This window comes from Hyperoodon ampullatus (genome assembly GCF_949752795.1).
Source record: "Hyperoodon ampullatus genome assembly, chromosome: 1".
Lineage (NCBI taxonomy): Eukaryota > Metazoa > Chordata > Mammalia > Artiodactyla > Ziphiidae > Hyperoodon > Hyperoodon ampullatus.
The window spans coordinates 189191865-189216358 of NC_136914.1; the positions used below are offsets into that span (position 1 = coordinate 189191865).

Below are 24494 nucleotides of genomic sequence, written 5' to 3' on the forward strand. Positions count from 1 at the left end.
ACATAACACCATCACATAATGTTGAGTATATATTTTACCAGAGAATAGACTTTAACCACTCATCTTTCATTAATTACTGAATTGCACCTGAAATAGAATGATCTCCCAAATTAGTCTCCCTATGAGCATGACCACCAAGCAACCATGAAACTTTGAGCAAGTTAACATAACCTTTTTAAACCCCATTTATTCATTACTAATAACAGGTACCATAGAACGGCTATGAGGATCAGATGTGAAAGAGGATGCAAAGCACTCACCACTGTGTTTGGCACATGTGACCCACTTCATTATATCGACTCAACATCCTCACCTGTGGAACGCTGGGGTTGGACTAGAAGACCCATGTGATCCTTTCTAGCTCAAACATTATTTGACTTTATGTCCTGATTCGAGTGGACATAAGGACAGTGTCAAATAAATAAGTGTGCTGTACACATGGGAGCAGCAACCAGTCACAAGACGTCACAGCCCCTGATTCTAAATCAGATCATTTTACTGAAATCAAAGTGTTGGGAAATATATTTTAACTTATTAAAATAATAAAATAGGGACTCCCTTGGGGGCGCAGTGGTTAAGAATCCACCTGCCAATGCAGGGAACATGGGTTCAAGCCCTGGTCCGGGAAGATCCCACATGCCGCAGAGCAACTAAGCCCATGCGCCACAACTACTGAGCCTGTGCTCTAGAGCCCACAGGCCACAGCTACTGAGCCCATGTGCCACAACTACTGAGGCCCACACACCTAGAGCCTGCACTCCACAACAGGAGAAGCCACCGCAATGAGAAGCCTGCACAACACAACAAGTGGCCCCTGCTCACTGCAGCTGGAACAGAACTGAAGACCCAACACAGCCAAAAATAAAATAAATAAATTAAATAATAATAATGATAAAATATATAAGTGTCTTGTTAATTTATGTCCTTCCTGACATAATCTTTCTTCCTTAACTTCCCTTCCAACACTTACATATATTCATTTCCAGAAAGATTTATTTTGGAGACAACCAATGGACAAACAAAAAGAACTGCTTAAACATTACTTAAAATACTGGAAGATCATCATGGTCACAGAGGACCAAGCTATCTCAGAAAACTCTGGCAAAGTTTAAAACTTCCACTATCCCTGCCCCTGTCCCAACACACACACACACACACACACACACACACACAATCTATTAGCATCTTTTAGATATCATGGATTCTCTCTTTTTTCTTCACTTTTATTGTGTCTACAAGCACAAATTCTCTAGAAGTTCTAAGGTCTTTTGGTTTGATTCAGTTTGTCCTAAGAACTCCTGTGATAGAGGCCCAGAAGGCTTGAGTGATGGGAGAAAATAAATCAGGTAGAAGGTATATATGCCAGCAAAAGCTAGATTTGGTAAAACTATTTCTCCTGTGCTCACAAGTGTAAAATTTTTCTTCGTGGGATCCTGTGCTCTGGTTAAAGCTCTTTTTTGCTGATAAATGAAATTGGTAAAATGCTACAATTTTATTCAAATTTGAGTGTTTGCTGTATGAAACAATCTAAGAGAAATACCATAAATTATACTTAAAGAATTTTACTATTTATATTTTTACTCATTTAAAAACATCATTCAACTGAGCATTTAAGTGCCAGGCACTGTCTTTAAATGCCAACATGAATAATACCTGGTCCCAGACTTTAGGTAACTTATAGAATATAGGAAACATACAAGCATACCTAATTATATGGTCTACATTATTACAAGGGAAGTTACAAACTGATTTCATTGAATGAAGGAAAATGTTTTTACCAGATCCAAATAGCCCTAAACAGAGGAGAACTGAACAAATATTTGGTAAATTATAAAGGTGTATAGAGACTCTCTGATTCTGAAAAGAATAAAGGCAATTATTCTTCAAAGTAAAAAATTAGATTCATGTAACTCAATCATAAGAGTTTAAAAATATTTTTCTCCCCTATTTACTTTCAAGACTCAAAGCATGTCTGCATTCTCACATTTCAGGACTAGCAATTCACGGACCAGTGGATATGCTATGTAGATAAAGAATTAGCTGGGGGCTACCCTGGTGGCACAGTGGTTGAGAGTCCGCCTGCCGATGCAGGGGACACGGGTTCGTGCCCCGGTCCAGGAAGATCCCACATGCCGTGGAGCGGCTGGGCCTGTGAGCCATGGTCGCTTAGCCTGCGCTTCCGGAGCCTGTGCTCCGCAACGGGAGAGGCCACAATAGTGAGAGGCCCGTGTACCGCCCAAAAAAAAAAAAAAAAAAAAAAGGAATTAGCTGGTACACACTAAACATGAAAGGGAAAATTTATAATTTTATTGTGGATATAAAAAATAGAAGAGAGTTTTAGAATATGAAACACTTCATTGATTTACATATTGATTGTGTAAGATTTATACCTTCAGAGAAAAGTGCTAACTTAGTCAAGTTCTAAATCTGGATCACTTTAAAGCCAAATTAAAATATCCTCAGCTTTTTTCTTTAAATTTAGACTAAACAACACCCAAAAGATTGATAAGGAACTCCTGGAAAACTAGCCTAAGTTTGTTTAAGTTTAAGTATCAGTTGGGCACCCCTATGTTCACTGCAGTATTATTAACAATAGCCAAGATATGGAAGCAACCTAAGTGCCTATCAATAGATGAATGGATAAAGAAGATGCGACACACACACACACACACACACACACACACACAATGAAATATTACTCAGCTGTAAAAAAAAGAATAAAATCTTGACATTTGCAACAACACGGATGACCTAGAGAGTATTATGCTAAGTGAAATAAGTCAGGCAGAGAAAGACAAATACTGTAAGATTTCACTTATATGTGGAATTAAAAAAAAGAAAAAAAACAAATGAACAAATATAACAAAACAGAAATTCAGTTATAGATACAGAGAACAAAGAGGTGGCTGCCAGAGGGAAGGGGAGTAGAAAAATAGGTGATGGAGATTTAGAGCTACAAACTTTCAGTTACAAACTAAATGAATCAGAGGTATGAAACGAAAGTGTGGGGAATGTAGTCAATAATTAGGTCATATCTTGGTATGGTGACAGATGACAACTATACTTACCATGGTCATCATTTTGAAGTGTATAGAGGTATTGAATCACTATGTCATGGACCAGGAACTAAAACAGTGTTATAGGTCAATTGTACTTAAAATCTAAGCAAACAAACTCATGGAAAAAGAAGTAAGATTTGTGGTTATCAGAGGCATGAGGTAGGGGAGGGGGAAATGGATGAAGGCAGTCAAAAGGTAGAAACTTTCAGTTATAAGACAAGTAAGTACGAAGGATGTAATGTACAACATAATAAATATAATTAACACTGCTGTATGTTATATATGAAAGTTCTTAAGAGAGCAAAGAGTTCTCATCACAAGGAAAACAAATTTTTTCTATTTCTTTAATGTTGTATCTATATGAGATGATGGATGTTCACTAAACTTACTGTGGTAATGATTTCATGATGTAAGTAAGTCAAGTCATTATGATGTACACCTTGAACTTACATGGTGCTGTATGTCAATTACATCTCAATAAAACTGGAAGACAAAAAATCAGTTGGGCAGACTCACATTTTGGTTCCTATTTCAAAAATACTGATCAGTTTTATTCAAAAATAACAATGCAGGCATTACTATTATGACACATATGCATTCCTGAGAAATGTGTGTACAACAAAATTACACATTAAGAATCATAGACCTTATGGGAAAAGTAGATCACTCAAAACATATAGAGTGGGCTTCCCTGGTGGCGCAGTGTTTGAGAGTCCGCCTGCCGATGCAGGGGACACAGGTTCGTGCCCCGGTCCGGGAAGATCCCACGTGCCTCAGAGTGGCTGGGCCCATGAGCCATGGCCGCTGAGCCTGTGAGTCCGGAGCCTGTGCTCCACAACGGGAGAGGCCACAACAGTGAAAGGCCCACGTACCGCAAAAAAAAAAAAAAAAAAAAAAAAAAAAAATATATATATATATATATATATATATATATATATATATATATATATATAGGGTGATATAACCAAAATACCAACAAAAATAATGATCCTAATAAAAATACTAGCACAACTAAATCTTAACTAGCTTTTACACCAAGAATACACACTGTCAGTCCATCCTTTACAGTCCTGGATCATGGGAAACATACTTCCCTCCTTCAAGATATAGTTCCTTAAAGAAATCTGCTTCTAGTTAGAGACCAATTTTATCAAAATTAAAAATATGATCCAAAGGTAGCTTTCTTCACCAACCTTTTCTCCCTCCTTAAACACAGAATAAATGCCTTTTTATCTTCTTTATCTGTACCTGCAGCTTCCCCAGAAGTTTGGCATAGTGAAAAGAGAAGAATGGCAGCTCTAAAAGCCACAAAACCAGCTCTTCTTGCATGAAAGAGAGGCACGTTCTAAGACCATCTCCTAATTTTTAAAAGCTTGCTTCCTATTGCTTCAAAACATTAATAGGTGGGGAAAATTATGTATAAACTCCCACAAATTCCATGTTATACTGATCACTCCCTATTTTACCAACCATGTATGAACCAGTTATCATTAGGTGAATATGGGTAATACCGAATGAACTGTACCAGACTAATGATTTCCAGACGTAAGAGGTTTTAAAATCTAAAATAGACTAGACAACTTTAAAAAGCTATCAATCATAGTAGCAAACTCAAATGACATTTTACATATAAGAGCTTCATTTGAGTGCTATTTAATATGCTGAAGCTTACAAAATATTTAACAGATGCATGTGGTACAAAATATATTTTTAGAATTATTGATCTTTCAAATAGCTTTAAAAATAGGTACACTAGTTTTTTTAAAGTATGATACATGTGAAAAAATGCTTAATTTATTTTGGGATTTCAATGGGCTACAGTAATCCATAAAATGATAGACCTTTTCCTATCAAAAGGAAAACATGATCCTGGGTGCCTGCAACAATCAGACCTTGACCTGAAAGGGCTGCTGCATATTGGTGGATGGAACAGATCCACTGATTCTGCTCCCCTGGAAAGGGGGTCCCCAACAGACACAACTTCCCACTAGCTGATATCTAGAGACCAGTTCACGACTGGGTCCCATGTGGAATACCCCATGGAAACCTGGATTCCAGTTTTTAAAGACTCCCCAGCAGATTCTGTTCTATAGGCCAAAGAAGAAATCCTAAAAACTAACCACAAGTTTATATTATTTAAATAATAAAACAAAATAAAGCCCTTAAAAGTGAGATGTACACAATGATGCTTTAGACCTTTGAAATGATATGTTATCTAGGCTTGTTTTAAAACAGTCCAGCAAAAAGAACTATTAAAAGGCAGAAAGGAGAGATGACAGAGGACTAGCAAAATGTTGATAATTATTGAAGTTGAGTGACAGGTACAAGGGAAGGGGTTGCATTTATTCTATTTTCGTGTATTTGAAAATTTCTGTCTCCAGGTGTAAAATAAAAAGGAATCATAAGCAATACCAAGTCTATTCCGTTCTGCACAGTGAATATTAGTTACAAAAAATAAAAATAAAAGTCTCAGCTCATTTATTGAGTTAACTAAATTCCTAAGGTTTACAAATTTTTTGCCAAGATACATACATTTGACGCCTCCCAAAATCAAGTTCTGAGCAAACATGGGTCTGTGTTCAGAGAATTTCATTACACTAATGTATCATATGTTATCTAAGTGTTGTCTCAAATGCAAATAGATACAAAGCATTTTAAGGGGTGGTTAACAGATCTAACAGCCACTGTGTGTAATATGCAGTTATCATAAGAAACTCTGAAACTCTTTATTATAAACATTCATCTTTCAAAACACTGCATTTCTAAAAATTCTACTATATTCAGTAAAGATTTAGCCTAGCAATGTTGTTCTAAAAAATGAATATCATTAATTTAATTCTTAGTTACTAGGCAAAGTCAGAAAAGCAAAGACTGTATTCTTCTCTACTTCTGGTTCAGATCATATGTAGACAAAACACCTAGTCATTCTATACCAACAATCCAATAAATTGAGCCCATCATTTTCAATGGGTTATTATAAAAATTATCATTTTAAAATCATTATTAAAAACTTGGGGACTGTCCTGGTTTTTATGTTTTTCAAGCAAACCTGGCATTCTCTGACATGTACTTATGATTCCCCTGGAATCAAATGCATAGAATCCTCGATAAAATATGATCAGGTTGTAAGAATACGTAATTCGTTAGTACATCATTAATGATAGTAGAGAAAACAAATTCCTTCGTCCCAATCCCAAGCAATGGATTTATAAGAGCAGATGTCTAGTCTTACTCAGTGGGAATCCATATCAGAAGCAAAACCAGGGGCAATTTCTTTATTACAAAGATACGGAGTCACTGATTGTAAATAAAAGTAAATAAAAGCATGGTGTTTCCATGGAAAATGTTCATTTAACATTCATTTATCAAAGGTTTTTGAGCATTTTCTCTGTGCCAGGAACTGTGATAGGCACTGGATATACATCAGTGTACAAGGGCCACTGCCTGTACCTCTCAATTTAACTTGTCATGAATAATTCCGTTTCATTGTTCAATAGTCGCCATCCAGTTAGCAGCCTGCAGTAAAAGGGGGATTGGGAGAGGACAGGGATTAGGACAAAATGGAGCAAAATAATTTGTTGAAAAGGAACCTTTGATGACACCAATCCACTACTACACATGGGAAATCACTGAAAAACTGAGTGCAGGCTGGAAAGAACTGACTTTGTTTCTCATATTTTAAAACCTATGCATGTCACTTCTACCCCTACACTTAAATTTCTTCCTGGGAACAATTCGAAGGTATGTGGGGATTTTTTAGGGCTGAAAAAAGTCACTTGTAGATCTTCTCCTTTTAAATTTCCTACAGTTGAAACACAACATGCAAACTTGTAATCTTCCATTGGTAACATCCCTGCCTTTCTTGCAGCAATCGTTTCTGATCTTGCCACCAGGATTTTGACTCCAGTGGGGAAAAAAGCAGGAGAAAATTAACTCTTTAATTGAAAACAAATTGTGGTTTGAACACAGAGAGAAGCTAAAGACATTTACAGAATGCATGCATTTGAGTAAAGGGCATATTGAAGGGCAAAAAAAAAGGATCAAAGTAGAAAATATTACTCTGCATCAGGCTTGAGTCACTTAGATTCCCTTGGCTACAATAAACATGTATTAATCAGACTGTGCCAGGCTCTGTATTACACACTGGAATAGAGTAGGTAGTATCTATACTGTTTTTTATAATTTTCAGAGTTTTAGAAATGACTGAGATACATGTGTATTTTTATTTCCATTTTACAGATGAAGCAAGTGAGCTCCAGTGAGGCTAAGTGATTCTATGTTAAACTGCAACTCATAGTCATGTCTTCTGACTCTAAATATATTTCTCTTTCTTACCAAGATGTCTCATTTAATCTGTACCTCTAAAAAAAACTACTGCTAATGATACTTATACTAATGGCAATAATAGGTAATAGTTACTAAGCATTTACTATGTGCTAGGCACTGTGTTAATACTATGACTAATCCAAATTTATTACTTAATTAAATCATCACAACAACCTGATGAGTTACCTATCATTCCTGTCATTGTACATATGAATTAACTGAGGCTTACAAAGCCAAGCATATTATGTTGTATAACAGAGCCCAAGTTTTCCCAGCCAGTAAGTCCTAGAGCTCAGACTTGAATCCTACCTGTCTGTTTCTATAGCCTGTGTTCATGGCCAGAACCAGTGATCCCCAAACTTGCCTGATGAGAGCACATGCCTGGGTACTTACAAAAAACACAAATTTCCAGGTCTTTGCTCCTGGATTCTGATTTAGCAGGTGAGGCCTAAGGCCAAAAATGTGAATTTTTAATAAGCACTGGACAAATATTAGGCAAGTAAAGATAACACACACTCTATATTGGTGTTTAATTTCAACTTCTCTAATTTATCCCTTGGCTGAGAGGTTGGCAAGGTTTTTCTGTAAAGGGCCAGATAGAAAACACTCTGATTAATACATGTTTATTGTAGCCAAGCTGCATGGCTTTGCGGGCCATGCAGCTTCTGTTGCAAATACCCGTCTCTGCTACTGTAGTTTGAAAGTAGCCAAAGGCAATATGTTAAAAATGGAGGTGGCTGTGTTCCAATAAAACTTTATTTATGGACACTAAAATCTGAATTCCATGTCATCTCCACATGTCATAAAATACTATTCTTCTTTTGATTTTTTTCATCGAATTAAAAATATAAAAAAGTATTCATAGGTTACAGGCCATACAAAAGCAGGTTGTCTGGACTTGCCTTGTGGGGTTTTGTATTGTTTTTTTGGCCTGTACCTGCTCTAGTCCTCTTTCTTTTAGAGGTTAGTTCCAGCTAGAACAGTAGCTGATAGAAAAATTCTTTTCCCAACTTACTCCTACTGATATTTCCAGTAATGTCCCATTTTTGGTGGGTTTTTTTGGTTTTTTGTTTTTTTTCTTCCTGTCTCCTGCCTTTCTACCCTGATGCCTGGATACTGTCTCATTTTAAATTCTAAGTATACAAAAGAGTATTCTTTGAACAATTCTGTAAATAGTGCCATGAGGTCTTCAGAGAAATAAACTAATAAACCAAAACATATTTACTATAAATAAATGTATTATAAGGAATAAGGATCTCTTGCAAACTATTTAGGCCATATCCGCAGGATGATAAGTGGGTTTTATCATTTCAGTGGATCATTACCAGCAAGCATTAAGCCTAAGAACCATAAAGAGGATCGCTTGGCAGGCAACCATCTAAGTTCATGACATTCAGATTGGCTGTGCATCTCTGGACGTCAGGAAACCTTTGCCTCATAGCTTTAATCGATGTATAATCACATCTTTTTGGCTTTGTACTTCACCGAATCCTTTTCTAATAAGATGCTTCTACAACCTTTCCTCTTCCAAAGAACCTTTCTTGTGATTCTCTGTAATTGAAAACAAATAATTTTAAACTGAGTCAATAAATACCTTATTCACCATGTACTTGGTACTGTATTTTATCACTTGGTTTTTCTAGCTTATTGTAATTACTTTCTAAGAGACACACTTTTTATTTGTTAAGAAGAAATATTTTGCAGGGTTTAATTACACATTAAAGACAAAAGTCAGATGCACATTTGGAACACATGGGTGTGTTCCAAGACCATGCTATGATTTTGTGAGTAAAAGAGAGTATGATATTTGGAAAAAAAAATAGGACTCTTAGAGACTTTCATGTATGGTGGGGATCTAGGAATTATCTAGTCCACCTTTTTCTTCATTTTGTGCCCTTCCTCAATGGAATCACCCACTAATTGCTTAAATACATTCAGTGACAGAGAGCTCAGTACTTACTGTAGCAACTATCACCATTTTTAACCAACTTTGTTAGTTCTTCCTTTCTCATTTTAAGCTGGAATTCTCTCATTATAACTTTCACCCAATTGTTCCTTGGGCACAATAATTCCAATTATAAGTTAATGAGGATACATAATAATATATTCAGAAATGCTTCTCATGTATGTGTATATGTGTATATATATATATATATATATATATATATATATGACTATATATTCTATGGTAAACATAAAGTCTTTCAGTCAAATAAACAAATCAGGAAAAAAATGTTAAAGATGATGCCCAGCTCTGTCTCATGTGAATGCTTTGGTTTCAGAACTGCCTAAATTAAAAGTCATAGATTGAAAGAGGTGAGGCGAGATCTGGTTTGAATCAAACGGAGCTCAGGAAAAAGTGGCTTGATGAAGAAGTCAGCTTCATTCCTATCTGGTTTATAACTCCAGTATCTGACATCTATTCCAGGTATGTGGGATTTTTCTAAACATTAAATTCAGAGCAGGGGCTAGAGGTTAAACTTGAAATTCCATGCAAAAGTTGGAAACAGGAAAGGCAAGAAGATTGAGTAAATTCACACTTATTCACCTGGATACAATAAAAATATCCCTCCCCAGCAAAAGAAAAAAACCTAGGAATTTGGTTGAGTGGACTAAACAGCTGAGAGAAGGACATCTTATGATACTCCAAGACTGCCCGCTTCAGATCCTCACTCTTTCTCAATCCAGAAATACTGGACTCCAGCTAGTAGGACAATCATCTAGGAAATGTGTATGCAGACACAGAACTTTTGATAGTGGTCAAAAGCTACTGACTCCATCATATAATAAAATGTATACCCTGGAGCTATTTTCTGTACCACGGTTTTCTTATATGCAAAATGGCAACAATAGTACCTACTATATAGGGTTGCTGTGAAAGTTACATAAGTTAATAAATGCGAAGTGTATTGAACAGTATTTGGCACAAAGTGAGTAATGTAAACAAATATTATTTACTTATCACCAATATAATATATCTCTATCTTAATATTTACTGAACTGCAATATGATTGTAGGTTTTAGCATTTGTTGCAAACTGTAAACTCTTCAAGGCCTGGAGTTTTGTGTTAATTTCTGGTTTAGTTATTGTCTCCTTAATAACCTGCATAAAGCCTGGAACATAGCATGGGTCTTCAATAAATGTTTATGGAAAAACGGACTAAATAAGTTGCTTTTTCATATTCCGTTTGGATGGTAACTTGCTCCTTAGATAACTGAATTTTTTATAAATACTTTAATATACCAAAGTTATGATAGGAAGTTTGGGATTTCATAATAAATCTAATGAACTATGAAATCTAATAGGTTTGCTTTAGTCACTGAGAATATAATACACTGAATCGTATACATAGCCTGTTAATATCTCTCCTTGACTACCTAAATTAAAAGCCTCACATTAAAACTTGTAAATAGGACAATAGCAGCAGTGAATAAGGCTAAAAACTGACAGGCTGTTATGATACTGCAAAAGCAACCTCTTTCAATTAATGAATCTCCAGGACTATTTATGCAGTAATTTGCATAAGAATTTTAAATTTCATTTTTATCTTGGACAGTTAAGCAGAGAGCATTTTATAAATGCATCCAAACCAGATCCTACCCAAGGATTGCCAAATGAAGCTCAGCCAGACAACAAAAATGTATGCAAAATAATGTAAACACAGTAGTCTTGGGGAATGAGACCCCTCCATCCTGACGGTTACATCGGGTTCTTTCCATGTACTTCATTGCTAAATTTAAACATGAGATCTGGCGTGAGGTATGACTGAATTTGTGTAACAGTGACCATATTAACAACAAGGCTCTACTCACTTTGTGAACTTCCTTGAAACAGGTTAAATTAAAGCTTCAAGTTTATATGAGCAAATGTCAAGTGGCTTGCCACTTGCATGGCAGAAAACTCAGAGGGCTCTGTGGGTGCCATGGGGTTCCCAGAGAGGCCCAACTGGCATTCACAGTGTTAATAGTGTTGCACACTGGACAGGCAGCGTTAGCAAAAGCTTACTTGGATGTAGGCTAAGGAGCTCCATGGCGGAAAACTCAGTTTAAGGGGAGAAGCACAAACAGCACATTCTAGTATTAAAACCTTAGTTATCGGGCTTCCCTGGTGGCGCAGTGGTTGAGAGTCTGCCTGCCGATGCAGGGGACACGTGTTCGTGCCCCAGTCCGGGAAGATCCCACATGCCGCGGAGCGGCTGGGCCCGTGAGCCATGGCCGCTGAGCCTGCGCGTCCGGAGCCTGTGCTCCGCAACAGGAGAGGCCACAACAGTGAGAGGCCCGCGTACCGCAAAAAACAAAAAAACAAAAAAACACCTTAGTTATCAATAGAAACTAGAAGTATTGGTGGTTGTCATTTGGACCTGTGCCAGGGAGATGAATTAGATCTTAAAGCTCAGCAGTGAGTGCTACAAATTAAGGTCCAAGTAACTACTCCAAGAAAGTTTGGGAGACCCTGGACATAAATGGCATTGCTTCAAAGACCAAACAACAAATTGTGACATGGCTGAGGATGGGGGAAGGGAGGGGAGTCTTCTCATTTCTGCATATATCACAGTATGGTTCTAATGCAGTGACGCCTAAATGGAGCACCATGGAGCTCTGGGGACCCCAGCAGATACTGACCTAGCAGTTAGGTCATGCTCTTACAGACGGCGACCAACTGCCTCTCACTAGCACTTTGTGGGCAGATGACATCCCCTGGGAATTCTGAGAAGACACCCCGTGAGATGCTGAGGAGGTGCAGCAGAAAAATATGGGCATTTAAGTAAAATATGACTTCATTTATGTCTGCAGGTAAATAGAACCTGGGGACTCTGGGGCTAAACAAGGGATATTTGGGAGCATTACTTGATCTAACCTAGAACCGTGGAAACACAAAGTTCTCAACTATCAGGTTGCGTGTTACCCTGATAATCTGTTACTCTGACTCCCTAACACACCTTAGTTTCTGAATTGGCAACTCTCCTATTACTGTATATATGCTCTGCTTATGTCTTGCGTTTCTCATTATCTCCTCATCTATAATACTCCTCTACTCTGTTCAATCAACCTAAACCAAACCTATTATTCAAAGCCCTGCTCAGCTGGGTTGACTCCTTCCATGAATCCCTCTCTCACAATCCTAGTCCTCAAAAACATAAACGACCCCCTCCTGCATCTTGCCTCCTATGAGATAACATACATATTATTTTGTACTACTTGCTAAGTTTTTCCTGTGTGTTTAAATGGATTCCCCAATTAAATTGTGGGCTTTATAAAGGCAGGGTTTAAGTCTTAAATGTATATATTGAAGCAAGGCTCAGTTACAGTGCTGAAAATAGAGCGTTGGACATATGGAAGACCAAGACACTAAATAAAAACCATACAGTTGTTGTGGAAGTTTTCTGTCCTAGTGCAAGTCTTACATAGACTAACAAAATTGGGGAAAATATCCAGAAACACCCCTCCACACACACACACACACACACACACACACAGAGAGAGAGAGAGAGAGAGTAACTCATACTGTTCTGGTTATCTTATACTTTATAATCATTACTGAATCAATTCTTAGGAAGTTAACTATAATTTACTTCAAGGGGATTGCCTTAGAGTTTAGTTCCAATGAATGAGTGGCCAAGAGACATATAAGTCTCTTTACAGATTATAAAACAGAGAGTAGTTTTGCTAATTTCCTTCTTAAGTGTCCTTACAGAGGTGGTGGCCTTCAAAACAATTGGCTCATAGAAACCCTTTCTTTGACAACTCAGAAAAGTAATACCCAGAGTCCATTTCTGAGGCTACCAAGACCAAATTTAAACAAATTCTGCTAAAATTATCTCTCAATTTATATATATACACATATATACAAAATATACATACATATATACACATAATATACATATACACATTTATAAACACATACATATATACATATACAGGTATAAATATACATATATGCATTTATAAACATATATAAGCATACATATATACACACCTACATATATATGTATACATATATACATACTTCACATATATGTATATGAAACAAGTTTCATGAAACAATAGCTGTATCACACACAATCCAAAACCCTTATCAATTACAACCTATTCTTGATATTTTCTATCCTGTTGTCTTTTTAATGCTGATAATAACTCAATACATCAATCTCAATAATTTCATTAATGTCACAATCTACAATTTAAAAAATACTGAGGAAGTGGGGGAAAGAGTATAATTTTTAAAAACTAGAAATTTTTGAATTGGTAAGGAAAAGCCACTTCAATATCTTCAAAGTCAAATCTATGAAAAAACGGTCCTCCATAAGGCAATGACCTATTCTCAGTATATCAAACTCCTGAAATGTATGTTATAAATCATGGTGAGCTAGTACTTGATTGAAGTAACAATTTAAATAATATATATTATAAATTGAGAAAGGTTTTTATAAACCTATATTCTTTCATCAAAATATATATATGTCATTTATACAAAGGCAACAATGAATATAAGAGATTAAAGAATAAACCTTAAAAAATACATACAAGTTCTTTAAGAAAATTGTAAAACTTATTAATGACATAAAATTCTGGATAACTTGAGAGTTGTATCGTATTTGTGGATAGGAATACTCAAAATCATAAAGACCTTAAATCTGACCACATTAATCTACAAACTCAGTAAGTTTTTAATAAAAATCACAACTGGATTTGTGAGTGTTTAGGGTGGGGTGCTTAACAAGCTATTTTTAAAATTCATATGGAAAGCAAAAGGCTAAGAAGAGATAAGACAATTTTGAAAAACAATAAAGAGAGGGGACCATCCCATTTATCATAAAGTGGTAATAAATAAGAGCATAACACTGACCTACATAGTCCCATATTGACCCATATGGATGGATGGAACAGAATAGAGTGCCCAGGAACCATGTTGTACAGACACATAACACATGACATATCCTTGCACGTTAGTGCAGAGAAATGGACAAAGTAGTACTACTAACATTGAATATCCATATGGAAAGGGGGAATATTCGCTGGGCAAGTCCACAGGCCCAGTTTTTTTTTTTTCCAACAAATGTCAAGGAAATAAGAGGTAAAAAATTAGGAGTAGCAACCAGATAGTAGCAAAAGACATATCAATCAAATGCAATATGCCAACTTTGGTTGGATCCTAATTCAAACAAAACAACTATAAAAAGAAATCTCTAAGATATTTGGGAAAATTTGGTAAATTAACTGATATTTAATAATATTAAGGAATTACTGTTCGTTGTTTTAAGTGTGATAGTTGTAATAATGGCTATAATTTCTAAACTTTTTAATCTTTTTTTATAAGTTTGTTTTCTTTTTTAATTAAAAACAATTTTTCTTTTGTTTTTGGCTGCGCTGGGTTGTCATTGCGGTGTGCGGGCTCTTTGTGGCACGTGGGCTTCTTTATTTGCAGTGCGCAGGCTCAGTAGTTGCAGCACGCAGGCTTAGTTGCCCCACAGTATGTGGGTTCTTAGTTCCCTAACCAGGGATTGAACCCACATTCCCTGCATTGGAAGGTGGATTTTCAATCACTGGACCACCAGGGAAGTCCCCTAAAATTCTTTATCTTTTAGAGATATATACTGAAGCATTTACTGAAAGAAAAAAAAGATATAATGTTCAAATTTACTTCAATCCAGTGGTGGGGGAAGGGAGAGAGAGAAGTGGGGTGATGGGTGAAATAGTATTGGCCAAGTATTTATAATGGTTAAAACTAGAAAATGGGTAAATGCATATTTATTAGACTATTCTCTCTACTTTTATTTATGTTTGAAGCTTTACATAATAAAAGAAAATAAAGACTGTCAAACATACTAAAAATTGCTTATAAACATGTTTGTGTGATAAAAATATAAAGAAATGCATGTGAATGCTAAATTCAGTGTAGGGTTTGCTATAGTGGTGGAGCTAGGATATAGTACATGGAAGGATACATTGAAAGCCTCAAATTTATGTATAAAGTTTTATTTCTTAAGTCACATGACTGGTACTTAAGTGTTCATCATACTATTCTTTATTATCTTTTGCATTTTGAAAATATTTTACATTTAAAAGAAAAAGAATTATACACAGAAGAAAATTCCTAAACCACACGTGAAAGCTGTTTACCAAATTTCATTGATTCTAAGATGTTTCTTTTTACATTTACTGTCTCTAAAATTAGGATGTGTCTTACAATTGAGGATGCCTAAAACTCAATGAAATAGAGTGCTTTTTTGGTACATAACAAACTGAATATATAGAATAACTAAGATAATCAGTTAATACTCTTCCCTATCTAGATAGGATTGGTTTCCCCAAACTTGGACTCCAAGAAGTAAAATCTTCCTGCCTTTCAATCTCATCACATGGATAGCCATGATAATAATACCTACTGTGACCTGATGGGGATTTTTCCTTCAAAGGATGTTTTAATTATTCTAGGACAGTAGATGGATAAGGGCTTTCGTTCTTTGGTGGGAAGAAGACGGGAGAGGAAAGAAGAATCTTGAAAAGGAAGTAATAGGAATGCCAAAGTTGAAGAGAAACAGTGCTTTGGAGCCCCAATAAGTAGCTCCCTACAGATGGAATGGCAGAGTGGAACCGCACGTCAGAATGACTCTAAAAAGCCTTACCGTCTAGAACTCAAGTCAACTTTGGCGAACATACCCCTGTATGACACTTAAATGAGGTTGGGCTCATTCTTCCTTGAACTATGAAAAACCAGTACAGCCCTAGTATCATCAAAACTAGTACCAGTGGCAATGACGGTAAACAGAGGTCTAGTCTCAACCCCCTTTCCTCGTATCACATCAACAGGGATTCTCTCTTACTCACAGTGATGGAGTTGTTCAGGAGCAGCAAGGACTAAACTTTGGAGATAAGTACATGCCCTGAGGACAAACTATGATCATCACCAGAGGGCTTAATTGAAGGGCTTTCTTGAATTAAACAAGTTGGAGCTCAAGCTATTTAAAAGAAAAGAAGATAATAGTTTATTTTTTACTCCAAATGAGAAAACGTGGGGATTATTGGTTATATCCATCTTGCCAGGAATACAGGGAAGTCATGGGGAACAGAGTTGAATTAATAGCCACAGTGAATGATTACCTACCTCTTTCAAAGGGGAAAGTATAGAACCTTAGAAATTATAGAAATTCTCCATCAATGTTAATTTTAATTCAAAGGAAGTACAGAGCAAATCAGTCAGCATATAAAAGAGTCCCATTCATTGCAGGTTTCAGCTTTCCTAGGAATTCAACAAATAGTCTCAATTTTTCTCAGTATCTAAGTCATGCTTAGGAATATCTAATAAAAACAAACAAGCAAGGAAGCAAACAAACTGAATTAATTGGCTCACTCATCAGTATGAATTCTCATAGCAAACCAAATTTTAGTAGGTTGAGAGAAAAATGTAAAATTTTTCTTCTTTAATTATGTAGTACTTTTGCATTTGTCTACCATATTTTTATTACTCCCACTGGTAAATTAAGATGCTATTTCATGCTACACAACATATTTAAGGATTCTCCTCCAAAAAATAGTTATCAGAGGCCCAGAAGGACAAACTGAAGCATATTATGGCCATGAAAGCAAAGTCTCTCCAAAACCAAGTATATAGAACATCCTTAATTTTTTCTTTTCAGTTTTAGTGAGATATAATTGATATACATTACTGTGTAAGTTTAAGGTGTACAGCATAATGATTTGCCTTAACATATATTGCAAAATGATTACCACAATAAGTTTAATTTCCATCACTTTGTATAGATAAAAGAAAAAAAAGGTTTTTCCTTTTAATGAGAACTCAGAATATACTAGCTTAAAAACTTTCAAATACATCATACAGCAGTGTTAACTACAGTCATCACATTGTACATTATTTATATCCCTAGTATTTATTTACCTTATAACTGAAAGTTTGTGCCTTTGAACCACCTTCACCCAATTCCCACTCCCCCCAACCCTCACCTGTCTGACTTATTTCACCTAGCATAATGCCCTCAAGGTCCATCCATACTGTTGCAAATGGCAGGATTTCCTTTTTTAATACTTGAATAATAGTTGTACATGTGTGTGTCTGTGTCTGTCTGTATATATATCAGAACTTCTTTATCCATTGCTCTGTAGATGGACAGATCCAGGTTGTTTCCATGTCCTAGCTATTGTTGTTTCCATGTCATAGCTACTGCTATGAAAATGGGGGTGGGGTGAAGATATCATTTTGACACAGTGTTTTTGCTTCCTTCGGAATATTCCCAGAAGTAGAATTGCTAGATCCATCCTTAGTTTCTGACTTAAGCATTTATAAACCCATCAAGGAAGAAGTGATGTAAGAATGCGATCGGAGTTTGCTCTTAATTTTATATATTTGTTAAGCCTAGGCTCTACTTCCTTATATCATTTGGAGCTTGTACGTTTATTCAGGCTTATAATGGATTGTGGAATTTTTTTAAATTAATGACGGTTCCAAACTTAACAAAACCAAACAAAAACCAGTACCAATCACAACAGGACAGAAAGATTCTCAATTTGGCCGTATGTTATGTGTTTTCTATATGAAAAGGAAATTAACAAAAATCCTTGAGAAACTTCTTCTATAGTTATCGTGGCAAAATTACATGAACAAGTTTAGATTCTAAAAAGAACGTACCACAAAATAATGTTCAATTATGGTAATTGACGTTTGATGACAATGGGACGATGACAAGAGCATATAAAAGGATAATAGCTGGAGTTGTTCAAAACAGCAAGGGTGATCTGATGCATGGGATGAACTAATGAAAACTGAACCAAGCACTAGCACATAACCAGAAGAATTATTAGCCATTTTAAACAGTTCTACAGGCTCATGTACAACAAACTTCATCCCCTCCAATAAGTCCATCCACATGCCCTATTTCTCTGCCTCCCACTTCAAAAAATAGTGACAATAAAATAATATTAATAATATATTTCATTTAATCCTTCCCAAACCTCACAAAAAACCCTCTGGAGTACACACAATTATATAATTCCCATTTTACCTGATGAAGAAACTGAGCCTTACAAGGTTAAGCAACTGGCCCAAAGTCACACATCTGGAAGGGAAGTAGCAGAATTGAGATTTTAATGCAAGTATCCTGACATCAAAGAAGTGCTCATACTACTGCACTGCAAGGTGAATAGGGGGTGCCCTCTAAGCCACAGAATCCTGGGAGGGCATCACATGCTAGTGTGGCTTCTCAGTGGAAGAAAAGGTAAGAAGGAAGAAAAAGAGGCAAAAATGTCACTATGTCTTGGAATAATGGTTGAGAAGAAAGGAATGTTTAAGAATGTAGTTTCCAATCACTTTAAAAACGAGGGATGATACCAATGACCTTCTAAAGAAGAATGCATCTTTCCAGCTTGCTCTAAACCACATTTCTCTTCAGACTCAAGAAGAGCCTATTAGGAATCCTCGGACCTTAGTAAAAACAATCAGTGGAATATTCCTGGGTAGTGGCTATACCGGAAGTCTCTATTTTTAGCTAATATAAAAAGGAAACCACAGCATTATTTTTAAGAAATTAAATAAACTACAGTGAAATTAAAGAGTAAATAAACAGGGAGTTCACAGAGTCTCTGAATGCAAATGGTGTGTGTGTGTAGAACTCTTGGATTAAATTTCTAAAGTCAGGCTGGAACAAAAGGAATTCAGGCTAACCGAGGACTTAGTTCTTATACTTCTGCCAAGATTTACAAACCACGGCCTGTTTCAATAGGCTCTCTCTGAGAGCACATAATAGCTAAAACCCCCTGGAAACATTAAATCAGGTTAACCATTCAAAACTGGCCAACACTGGAGGAGAGTCAGATGCATATTAATTTATTCTTTATTTCATGGTTTTATTTAATGCCTTTCCTTTTAAGAGCTCATGATGTACAAACATGGCCACGATAATATAATGTGAAATATACAACTCTGTCTGCTTGGACTGGGAAAATTATTTTATACTTGTAAATGAAGTCCTATCAAGTGGCCTGGAAAATCTAGAAATAACATTATAAACATTAAATCCATCACTTCACCGGTACTGAGAGTAACCCATCTTTATTTCTGTAATTTTCTTAAAAGTAAAGTGATTTCCAACTCAACTGACTGAACAGCAAAATAATTATTTCTTTCTGAATTTCTGTGAATCATGGAAATCTTCCCACAAATCTCTTATACTTCCACTTCTGACCCTAACAGGTCCCCAGAGAAAAATCAAAAATAAAATGAGAGCTCTCAACTAAAAAAAGTTTAGAAGGATTCAGGCAAAATGGGTTGTTTCTATTATGAATGACATAAGCTTCTATACTAGGAATGAGCACTTCACATATATTTAGAAGATCTTTTAAGAATTATAAATTCTTTTTATCATTTTCTTTGATTCTGCTTAAATGTCTATTTATACAAGCAAAAAAGGTCTGTTTTCAAACTGGCATTATAACAATTACATTTTGGTTAAAGAAAACTATAATTCTAGCTTTACTCATTTTTCTCCCATAGTGAATGGAAGAATATATTAGATTAAAAATGTAAGATGTAAAAAGATGGGAGATTTCCCATAAGTACTACTGACTTTTAGAATTTTGTACTTTGCCCACACAGATCATTCCACTATCTCTAGCTGCAAATCAAGTTATCTAAGTGGAAGATTTGACCTTGCCACTTGCTTTCAAAAAACAAAATTATCAGATATAGTTTGATTTGTCAGCATCTCTTTGCACGTCTAACGTCATTCATTTGTAGTATAGCTATATATTAAAGACATGTGATTGGCACTGAGAATTTAGAAATAAATGACTGTTCCTTGATTCAAGGAGGTCATTATCACCAGTGAAAAAAAGTAAACAACATTAGGGATTCATAATATGATATAATAAATGCTATGACAGAGGTATGAACCAGTTGTTAAGACAACACAGGGAAAAAAAATCTTCCTACCCTAGGTAATGTTGAACGGGAGGGATCAAATTTGTAAGATTCTAACAAAGTCAAATAAACAGGATTTAAGATTAGGGATAAAAAAAGGGAAGAACCAAGGAAGATCCAGTTTCAGCCTGGGCCAAATACTGCCTTTCACTAAAACAGAAACAGAAGGAGAAGGACAATTAAGGAAGATGATGAGTTTGGTCTTGAATAGGTTAAGTTAGAGATTATTGGAATGTTGAGCAGGCAATTAAATATGTGGGTCTGTGTTCAGGAAAAATAAATAGACACGTGCCATAGATTTTAGACACATTCACGTATGCATATTAATGGTAACAAACTTACTTTAGGAAAGTTTGAGTAGCATGGTGAATACCTATGCTGAAGGAAGGACAGGAGGATGAAGAGTTTATAAGGTAAAAAGAAATAACAGCCAGTAAGACTGGAAAAAGCCTAGGAAAGTGTGAGGTTACAAAAGACAAGGCAAAGATTTTAAGGAGTGATTGGTAGTATCAAATTCAGACAAAAGGGCATGTGATGAGGAAGTGACAACTAGGACAACTAGGACTTCCTTGGTGGCTCAGTGGTTAAGAATCTGCCTGCCAATGCAGGGGATGCAGGTTCGAGCCATGGTCCAGGAAGATACCACATGCCACGGAGCAACTAAGCCCATGCACCACAACTACTGAGCCTGCACTCTAGAGCCCGCGAGCCACAACTACTGAGCCCACGTGCCACAACTACTGAAGCCCGTGCACCTAGAGCCCGTGCTCTGCAACAAGAGAAGCCACCGCAATGAGAAGCCTGTGCACCACAACGAGGAGTAGCCCCTGCTCACCTCAACTAGAGAAAAGCCCACGCACAGCAACAAAGACCCAACACAGCCAAAAATAAATAAATAAATTTATTTTAAAAAAAGAAAAGTGACAACTAGGTTTTGAAATGAAGAAGTTTTGCACAACTAAGTGATATGTGAGCTTATAAAAGCAGGAACGAATGCCAGGTTGTAGAAAATGAGAAGGGAAGTTAAGTCTGCAGTTCATCTGTCCTCCAAGACTAAATCATGGTTATCTTTGAATCTATCTTATCTCAAGCCTTCCAATTACTGAACTCCAACTCTAAGAATTCAGTAAATGCTTACTGAATTGAATAATGCTCCTCTCTTCCCCATAACTTCCCCTGTCTTTGTTTAAACCATAAGAAGCAGTTCCCCTACAGAATACTCCTGTTTGTGAGTTAACACAACCACAGGTTATACTGAGTTTCTCCTCTATCTTTAAATGAGGTGTATAAGTACCTTAAAAACTATGTATAAACCAAGTTAAATGATACTTGAGTTCAAAGAATTAAAGTGTACAGCAATTCTCTAAGATTTAGAACCTGAGAGTAGAGAGGTTCTTCCCTATCAACTTTCAAGATGAACAAGATAATCCACAGTAAAGATTTCCAGGGACCTAACCCACTCTACCATAGTCAACCTACACAGTGAGCAAGAAGATGCAGTTTTGGGGTAGCCAGTAAAGAGGCTTGGTACTGGGAGTACCATCACCCAATTTCTATGACCAGTGCCATCCTCCTTAGACTGAAGGCTGATAAAAAGATTCTTCTAAACCCCTAAGTTGCAGTTCTGCTCCAAACACTATCATTTGGTTCTTCCTCTTTCCTGTCTCATTATGTTGTCACTTGATACCTGATTAAAATCCATGTAATAAAGAACGGTTGAACTCTTTATTCAACTTCTGTATGAGAAAATACATTGCTCAGACTAACTAACTGTGAGCTTTACCTTTGGAAATACAGTCTAATAATGTTGAAGGAATCAGGGATGCTCCTTATAGCTTGTCCTCCTCATCACCAATTGGTAAAGCTAATTTATCAATATTCCAGAGGTTATAGAAAGAAGACAGGAGAAACAGGGATAAACCTTTGTCTCTGTTATAGTGATCATGGAAACAGAGGTTAAAATGGAGCCCTTGTTAGCCTTGGTCCTCGCGAGACCACAATGAGCAGAACCCCCATACTGACCTACACTGAACATGTAACGCGAGCAAGAAATAAACTTAAGCTGCTGATATTTGGAGGTTGTTTGTCACTGTAGCATAACTTAGTCTATCTTAACTAATACAAGGTGATGGAATTAGTTAATATAAGGTGATTGGTAATTTTCAATAGATTTCAAAAACAAGAAGTTAAAATGTCAAGAAAGGAATTTCCCCAAAATAATTTTCAAAACATGAAACCTGAAGAAAGTTTAGTTATTTCTTAATGCACACTGTGCTTTGGCTGACACAACCCAAAATATAATCTGAAATAGCCCAGGGCATGTGTATGTGTGTACATGTGTACACATGCGTGAATGTGTGTGTTTTCTCTTTTCCAATGATTACTCTGCCTTTCCTATCTGATTTGTTGTTCTGATCTTAGGACCTGAGTGATTGCTTTTTGAAACTCATATCAGCAAAGCTTTTCTTCCTACTTCAATTTCTGTGCGATTCTATCACTGTAGCTCAACAAAGGGCATTTCTCCCTAGTCCCCTGGCTTAACGTGTGTGTGCGTAAGTATATATATAAGTATTCTACCCACTCAAAGTAAAAAGTTTGTAACTCTTTATAAGAGAAATCCAAATAATGCTCTTGAACTATTTTTAAAGATGACACTACAACTAGATATTAGCTATGCTGGCGTCACATCATGGTTGACACTCCTGTTTCGAAACTGTGATTCTGGCAAACCTCCTCTTTACTGCTGTACTGAGCATGATGTGAAATATTGTGGCTATCATTGTTAAAGCAGATGAACATTATTAAGCAGCTAAAGGTTTATGCCAGATATATTCTAATTATCTTATTTAATCCTTACAACAACTTTTGACACTATTTCATTATATGGCATTATATCAATATCTCATTGAAGAAAGCATAAGGCACACACAGGTTGTTCAACTTGCTCAGGATCACGCTGAATATAAATGGTGGAAACAGGATTTGAATGCAGGCAGGCTGGTTCTGGTAAGTTTTAGTTTCAGCTTGAATAGTTGCAAGTTGTGATTTTTGTGTGCCTTCAGTTTTCAGAATAATATGTGTTCTACCTACCACACAGCTTTTCTGGATGGCTCAATGACAGCATCATGATAAAAAAAATTTTTTTTTTAATTAGTGGGTACACAAACTCAAATCCATACTGAAGATTTATTTCCTTTAACTTGAACAGTACTGATTTTAAAAAAATCTTTGATACAAATATGGATTCTTTTCAGCTTTTAAAAAGAACAGGTGCAACGGTAGCCCTTCATTCCTGCACAGAAAGAACTGGTGAGAGCAGAAGAGCAGCTGCTCATCTGAGACCCGGCACAGTTCCTACCCTGCTGGCTTCAACCATCATAGGTATATGTGTTTGCTTTCCCTTTTAGCAAAGCATAAAACACCGGAAGAATATAAGGTAGGATTGTGATCAGGAGGCACCATGCTAGTCCATGCATGTCGCCTTACATCTGTGCTTTGAAAATATGACCATCATCACACTGGAACTACTACCCAAACCCTTTGGATAATATCTGTTGGTCTAGACTAGAGAAGAAAGAAAGGAAAGGAAGGAAAGGATGGAAAGAAAGGAAGAAGGAAGGAAGGAAGGAAGGAAGGAAGGAAGGAAGGACGGAGGGAGGGAGAGAGGAAGGGAGAGAGGGAGGGAAGGAGAGAGGAAGGGAGAGAGGGAGGGAGGGAGGGAGGAAACAAACAAACAGGCAGGTTGCCCAGATGCAATTTCTGACAAGAATATCAGCTGTTCCAGAAAAACACTTCAGGAACTGATTATGAAAAGAATAAGTTGGGTTTTTTTGTTTAGATTTGTTTTGTTTTACACTTTGCTTCTGAAGCAACTCTCACCTTACCTCTTTTTGCAGTACAAAGCAAGCATAATTGCCAAGTTTATCAGCAGTTCACTGGCAGCAGTCAACAGAGGTACTTGAAGGCTTTTCATTGAGAAAGAAATTTTAAAGTGATAGAAAGGTTCCCACGATTCAACCTTTCATAAGAAGCTGTTATCACTACCTTTACATGTTCCCTGGCCATACACCCTGTTACAGTCCCCCCTGGACTGGGCCTTCTTAAAGGGGCACAACTAAGCCCCTAATTGTTCCCCAGTAAAGCCTCGCATCTGCCTGTACACTAGAAGTCAAGGCAAT

General features: G+C 36.5%; 1 protein-coding gene across 2 annotated transcripts in view; it reads right to left on the reverse strand.

Moving 5' to 3' along the window:
• Positions 1-24494, reverse strand: part of PRKG1 (protein kinase cGMP-dependent 1) — a gene marked incomplete at both ends in the record, with an annotated part of 1229056 nt that overhangs the window by 283519 nt on the left and 921043 nt on the right. The gene's annotated exons all lie outside the window — the stretch shown is intronic.